The 7592-nt window shown below is 44.2% G+C and overlaps 1 pseudogene; it reads left to right on the top strand.

Moving 5' to 3' along the window:
* The first annotated feature begins 884 nt into the window (after positions 1-884).
* The window catches only part of LOC123067847 (DNA (cytosine-5)-methyltransferase DRM2-like), an 88288-nt pseudogene continuing 81580 nt past the window's right edge, over positions 885-7592 (top strand).

Consider the following 7592-nt stretch of genomic DNA (forward strand, 5'->3'; position numbering starts at 1 on the left):
TGTAGTAGACATCAATGGCCCATGTTTCAATTCCATATTACTGAAAATGATTAGCGCCTAGACTTGAGGAGACCACGGTTGGATAGTTTTTATTTTCCAATCTTTATTTTATTTTAGATAAGCGCCTTGCAACGGAGATTACCTTATACGACCGTTCAAATGTAACCAAGATGAATCTAATGATAGTATTTGCACATACATGGAACTCAGCATGTTTGTAAAGAAATTACCTCAAGAAGTTGCGTAGAGCACAATTTTTATGTTGTTATATATAAGCTATATTCGTCTGTATGAGTGTTTAAATTGTATACCATGCTGAATCTAATCACACTTGCACATCCATTGAACCCAGGATGCTTCTTTGCCGCCATATGAGGAGTTCATAAACGGATTAGACACGCAGCAAAGGATGTACATCCAGTTGATAGGACTGGGTGGACTTCTCAAGAAACCTAGCATCAAAATTAGACGTGTACTGTCTATTGTGCATGGCCATCGCTAATTCATATGATGCAGAGCAGGATGCCTTTATCATTAATGGGAGACCATGTAGGATCACACTAGAAGATGTAGTGCATATAACAGGCTTGCCCTGCCATGGGAAGAAGCACGCCCCTTCAAATCTTGATGATAATATGGAGTTGTGGAAGAAACTGAAAGACCATAATCACACCAAAATAACTTTGGAACGATTGCTAGCCAGGATGAAAGGCGGCATCACACCAAATTTTGTCAGGCCATTTGTCTTGTACACCATAGGCAAATATGTATGCCGAACAAAAGAGGAGTATGTGGAGAACAAATATATTGGGATTGTTAGAAACATTGAGACGACAAAGGGCACAAAACTTGGACAGCTAACGCTTGACTATCTTATGGATAGCATGAAGAATTTTGTAAATGGTGAGGCAATTCTAGAGGGGAATCTACCACTACTGCAGGTAATTCGTAGTAGTACAATTATCAGTTACCTAACATACATTACATAATGTACGAGAATATTTGTAAACTTCTTTTGTTGTCATGCAGACATGGTACTACGAGAAGTTCAGAGTGCACCAATTGGACTCTAGCATCTCGTATGAATCAAGGTTAAGGCCGCTGATCCAGAACTGGAGCGAGGAGAAGGCAAAAAAAGGTTGACAATATAATCCAGAATAATTATTTGGGAGTTGGAGAGGTAAAATGTCAGCACATTGCCTAGATTATGTAACATGTATATTTTGTAAATCATACTAACGACACTAAACTGCAGTATGTGGAGGACCTGATGAGGCCTTTCATTCCAGCACGAGATGGTACGCTGGCCAAACCAAAGACTGTCGCTCAGGTAAATTAGTTACATCAGGCACAAATATATATTGTAACATTCCAACTAGTATGAAGTTATATGATTCTAACTGTTTCAAAGTCTCAGATTAAGGTACTCGTCGGACGTGTATTGACCGATTTGCAAGAAGTTGACTCCCTCGTGCGGGAGGCCGGTGCAGAACAAGTTGTTACGATGTGCACGCTTGAAAAGAAAATGGATGAGTGCCTTAGGCGTACTAGTACAAATGGCAAGATCACAGAGGACCTCATCAAAGAATTGAACGTAAGCTTAGAATTATGAGATTAGTATATATAATTGGAAATTTACGTGTACAAGGTTTTTTATAAATTAGTTTACTATGAAAACACCCCAGACTAACATGTATTTTTTAAAGAAAAAACGTGATGAAATATTTCCAAGAGGGGAGGACATACATCTTTCTGACCTCGGGGCACCTTCACACCCAATGGAGGCCTCTGTTGAGAATGCTGAGCAGGCTTCTGACTAGGGGAAACAAAATGATGTCACAAAGGTCGCTGCTAAGCACCACTAGTAGAAAAAGGGCCTATTGTCCCGGTTGGTGAGGGCCTTTAGTCCTGGTTCATGAACCGGGACTAAAGGGTCGGTACTAATGCCCTGACCCCTTTAGTCCCGGTTCAATCCAGAACCGGGACAGAAGGGCCTCCACATGGCCTGTCCCCTGAGCCCAGGAAGGAGGGCCTTTGGTCCCGGTTGGTGGCACCAACCGGGACCAATAGGCATCCACGCGTCAGCGTTTATGTGGCTGTGGTTTTTGTTTTTTTTTTGAAAGGGGGGGGGTTGGGGGGTTTTGGGGGGTTAATTTAGGTGTTTCATATATTGTGCTATAGCTAGCTAATTAATAGAGAGAAGTGTCCTCTCTTTTGTCCGTGCTTGGTCGACGCTACGTACCATACATACATACGTATAGAGAGGACTAGCTAGACACGCTAGCTAGCTAGTAAGCAAACAAAAGATCGTCATGAACATATATGCATACAGAGAGAAGTGATATCGACCACCTCTCCTTCTCCGAGAGATTGGTCGAACAAACAAGTTCTCGTATATCTATCCGACACTACCGGCTACATATATACAATAATTATCTTTTACAAATATATAATCTCCTAAAATACGGACGCGTGGTCCACATAGTATTCTCCATCTTCAGCGATCACGTGGTCAATAAAGAATGCCGCCAATTCCTCTTGAATTGCTCGCATGCGATCTGGTGCTAGGAGTTCATCCCGCATCCGAAACATCTAATTTTAAGAAGGGGGTCAATACATATATATATATATATATGAATGAATGAAACTCAACACAAATGATGGTAATAAAATAAAATTGTGAATATTGTTATTTACGCACTTCATATTGTTTGTCGGAGTAGCCCCGCTCACAGGTCGTGTGGCGGATGGACTCGCAAATGTAGTATCCATAGAAATCATTCCCTTGTTCCCGCCACAACCACTTTACAAGAAATAGAGGTCAATCAAACTAATAATTAGCAAGCATGCTAAATGGTGTTGATGAAACTAGCGCTTGAATCACTAGGAGATGCCTGGAATATGCTACTATATAGTACTTACTTTCGGGTGCCTAACTTGCAGCTTCTTCGGTAGTCCCTGAGCTTTTTTGGTGAATTTTCTCCAAGCCCTACCATACAAAGAAAACAATTACTTGATATCAGAAATGAACAAAGTTGCTGATATGGTGGATAATGATCGATTTAACTTACTTCTTGAGCATTTCAGTCATGTCCGCATACTCCTTGGGATCTTTTCGCTTGGAGTCTAAGACAGTTACTACTCCCTTCTCAAGCTTAATCTCTAGGAGAATATAGTGGTAGCTGCGCACACATGCATAACTCATCAATATTACATTACTATAACCTGGACTAATAAGGAAACCGAATATGCCACAAGACAGTAACACTCACTTGAAGTTGTAAGGAAAGAGTATTATATCTTTGTGTTCATTTATTTCCAACGATCGTAGCAAGTTGGCCTCGGTTTCTTGGGCACGATATTGAACCTCAGTTGCATCTATGAGATACGTGTTAATGAACCCAATATCTCCCACTTGTCTTTTCTTCAATTCGGCGATCTTCAATCTGCATAATATAGTGAGGATAATTATAAATACATGCAAATGAAAGGGCTGAGTTATATAGAGAGACTCAATGACGGAAGTAGTACTACTTACAGACAGTAGGAGGTGACCGTTGCTTTATCGATGGCCAATTGATTGAAAAACTGATAGAACTCCTCAAATGGAATAGGCAACAGTTCAATTCCAAGGAGGTCATGCTCCTTTTTAACTCTCATATACAAAGTATTCCTCCCCTCAGACTCTTTGCAGGTTTTCATGTACCAATCATGCAATCTTCACATCATCGTTGATAGAGAACTTTCATCTTTGACGAGAGGCTTCCCGTACTCGTATCTTTGTATCTGCACCTCCAAGATATCATAATGTACATCGTCGGGCAGGTAATTTGCAGGATTGCCATAACCGGGCACCATCCTCGGATCGACGATGTCGCTAGCAGGCACCTTGAGCGGGGGGCACGATTGCTTCGCTTGTTCGCCGAGCTGGGCAATTTGTTTCCCAGCTCGTCGCTCTTTCATCCTTTGATCACTTTTAGTACTTCCCGACCTCTCCGCTTCGGCAAATGCCTTTCCAATAATGCGCTCATAGTTGCCTTTCGGCGGAGACTTGGGTGGTTTTGTCAGGGCAGCCAGAGTGCGCTTCCCTTTCACCGGATCTACCTTCTCCTCCGGAGGTGGATGTCTCTTTGCTTTCAACCCTTGAAACCAGTCATCCACTTCGGTCTGCGCGATCTTCACGTTTTCCTCCTCGCTCCTCTCGTACGGTAACTTCTCTGGAGTCTTCAGAGAAGGACCGAATCTGTATCTCCTCCCGCCTTTGGCTGTACTGCTAGACGCCGGTAGAGTAGACGGAGCGGATGTCTTCTTTTCTTGCTTACGAGCTGGAGGAGAAGGACTGCGACGCGCCGTAGAACCCGGAGCGGCGGTGGGTCTCTTCCGCCCTTGCTGACGAGGCGGAGAAGGAGGAGGCTGGCTGCTCGGGCGCGCCGGCGCAGGCGAAGAAGGAGGCGGAGTGCCGCCACACGGCGGAGAAGGAGCGGGCCGAGTGCCCTGGTCGTCACTCGCCGGTGGAGGAGGCGGAGTGCCCTGACTCGCCGGAGGAGGAGGAGGAGGCGGAGGCGTCCAGTTCGGAAGGTTGATGAGATCCTTCCGCCATAGGCATGGAGTCTTCAGAGTAGAACCCAGCCGATACTCCCCTTCACCGGTAGGGTGCTCAAGCCGGAGGTCCTCAAATCCCTCCGTTATTTCATCGACCATCACCTTAGCATATCCTTCTAGAATCGGCCGGCAGTGAAAAGTTGAGTCGGGTTTAGTAGGATAAACAGAGCCAACAGCCGCCTTGACCTTCAAATTGCTCCATTGCGCCATAAGGTGGCAATTTTCAGCATCCGTGATAGCATCCACAGGATAGCTGGCAGGAGCCGTCAAGGCATGCTCTGGCTGAAGCAGCTCGGTGGAAGCCACGCTGCTTTTCCGCTGAGATGGCGGGGTAGCTTCGGGGGAAGCTTCGGCAGGTCGTTTGCTGCGATCTGCTTCTCGTTCCTCTAGCCCCATTACCCTTCCGTGCAGCGACTGCAGTTGGCTCTGCTCCAGTTTCTTCCTCCTCTCGTGGGTTTTGTAACCCCCTGCGTCCGGAAATCCAGCCTTCCACGAAACGGAGCCTGGCGTGCCTCGTGTCCGTCCACGGTGCTCAGGATTGCCGAGGGCCATTGTGAGCTCGTCCTTCTCCCTGTCTGGAACGAACGTCCCTTGCTGCGCTGCTTCCATATATTGCTGAAGCTTCTTGACTGGTATGTCCAATTGTTCCTCCGTCCAAATGCACTTCCCTGTTATAGGGTCCAAGGATCTGCCGACCCCAAAGAACCAAGTCCGGCAACGTTCTGGCCAGTTCATTGTCTCTGGTTCGATCCCTTTATCAAGCAGATCATTCTCAGCCTTGGCCCACTTAGGCTGTGCTACAAGGTAGCCACCTGACCCCGTGCGATGGTGAAGCTTCTTCTTCTCAGCATTTCTCTTGTTTGTCGCCGACATTTTTTCACTCTTTTCCGATGTCTTGTGGGCCACAAATGTGGGCCAGTCATCTCTGATCTTCTCATATTTGCCAATGAATTCTGGTGTCTCATTTTTTTCGACATACCTATTGAGGTCTTTCTTCCAATTCCTGAATAGGTCTGCCATCTTCCTCAGAGAAAAAGACTTGATTAATGGCTCTATAACTGGCTTCTCTGGATCATCCTCCGGCGGTAGGGTGAAATTTGACTTCAGCTCAGTCCAAAGATTCTCTTTCTGCATCTCATTGACATAAGACACCTCAGGGTCTTCGTTCTTAGGCTTATACCATTGTTGGATGCTGATCGGGATCTTGTCCCTAACAAGAACCCCAGACTGAGCAACAAATGCCTTCTTTGTCCGGTAGGGTTCAATCGGTTGGTCATCGCGCGCGATTTGTATGATCTCAAACTTTTCATCCGAGCTCAACTTTTTCTTCGGGCCTCGTCTCTTTACCGAAGTTGTGCTCAATCCGGAGGGCTAGAAAAAAGAACAAAGACGAGAGTTAATTAATATGTGTACAGACCAAAACAATGAATGCGTCAATTAGCTAGTCAGCACAGGCTTAACTAATATATATACCTGGCCGGACTCAGTTTGGTGATCACCGGAGCCGTCCTCACGGTCTACTTCTTCACCCTCTCCTTCTTGCACCGGCATTGGGTCATCGGAGCCATGTAAATCAATGAGGAGAGGGCCAGCTGCTTCTTCACCCTCTCCTTCCAGACCATCATTGTCGTTGAGAAACATCGAGGAGAGGGCATCACTTCCTTCTGCGATTATGTCCCTCAACAACGCTTCTTGTGCTTCGTCTCGGGGGGTGTCCATAGTTTCTACAAATATTTACAACATGGCAATTATTATTCAAACATGACAGATATGGATATATTAGTGGCAAACATAGAACTAGCTAGCTAATCACAATAAGGAATCATATTAGTGGCCTCGACGCTGCTTCTCTAGGGTTTGGGGTGGCCTCGACAACGCTTCAAGGGTTAGGGGGTGGCCTCGAGAACGCTTCAAGCTAGGAGGGGGTAATATCGACCCCCCCCCCCACGTGTTGAAGCTATCGGGAGGGGGTCGGCGTTGAACAGTACATCTATGTCCCACAAGTGACGTGGGCATCGACGTGGGCATCGACGCCCATAAGCTATTGGATTTCTTCAATACTTTGACACTATAGGAACCCTCGACCTTGAAACCTTCGACCCTTGACCCCTTAACGACCCTCGACCCTCTACCCTAGTTCCCGACCCTCGACCCCTCGGCGATCCTCGACACCCTCGTTATATCGACAACGACGCAACATACATATACATGGGAAAATAATGTTATCGGGGAGGGGGTATCGGTACCCCCCCCCTCGTGTAAAAGTTTCTTCTTTCTCCTCTATTCCTTTCTTTCTTCTTCTCCTCTTCTTTTCTTCTTATCCCTCGAGAAAGGAAAATAAGGAAAAGGAAGAAAAGAGGAAGAAGGAAGAAGGAAGAAGAAGAAGAAAAAAAAGAAGAAAAAAAAAGAGGAGAAGAAGAAAAGAATAGAGGAGAAGAAGAAAAAATGGAAAAAAAATTCTATTTTTTCTTCTTCTCCTCTATTCTTTTCTTGTTCTCCTCTTCTTTTTCTTCTTTTTTCTTCTTCTTATTTATTTCTCCTCTTCTTCCTATCCCTTCTTCTTCTCCTTTCTTCCTCTTCTTTTTTCCTTTTTCCTCTCATTCTTTTTCTTCTTCTTGTATTGCTTGTTTTTTTAAATAATGTTCAAATAAAAATCTATGAACATAAAACATATATACACACAGAGAACATATATACATTTTTATAAAAATGCAAAAAACAAAAAAAAATTCTTTGCATATGACCATACATACATTTTTCTTTGCATATGCTTTGCATATAAACATACATACATATGAACATACATACACACATATAAACATAACATACATACACAAAAAATTCTAAAAATCTGCCTAAAAAATCTAAAAATCTGCCTAAAAAAATTATATGAAAAAAAGCATACATCATCCATCCATCCATATAATGAACATATGCATCATCCATCCATCCATATAATCAACATATGCATATGAAAAAAAATTATATGA

This window comes from Triticum aestivum, chromosome 3B (genome assembly GCF_018294505.1).
Source record: "Triticum aestivum cultivar Chinese Spring chromosome 3B, IWGSC CS RefSeq v2.1, whole genome shotgun sequence".
Classification (NCBI taxonomy): Eukaryota; Viridiplantae; Streptophyta; class Magnoliopsida; order Poales; family Poaceae; genus Triticum; species Triticum aestivum.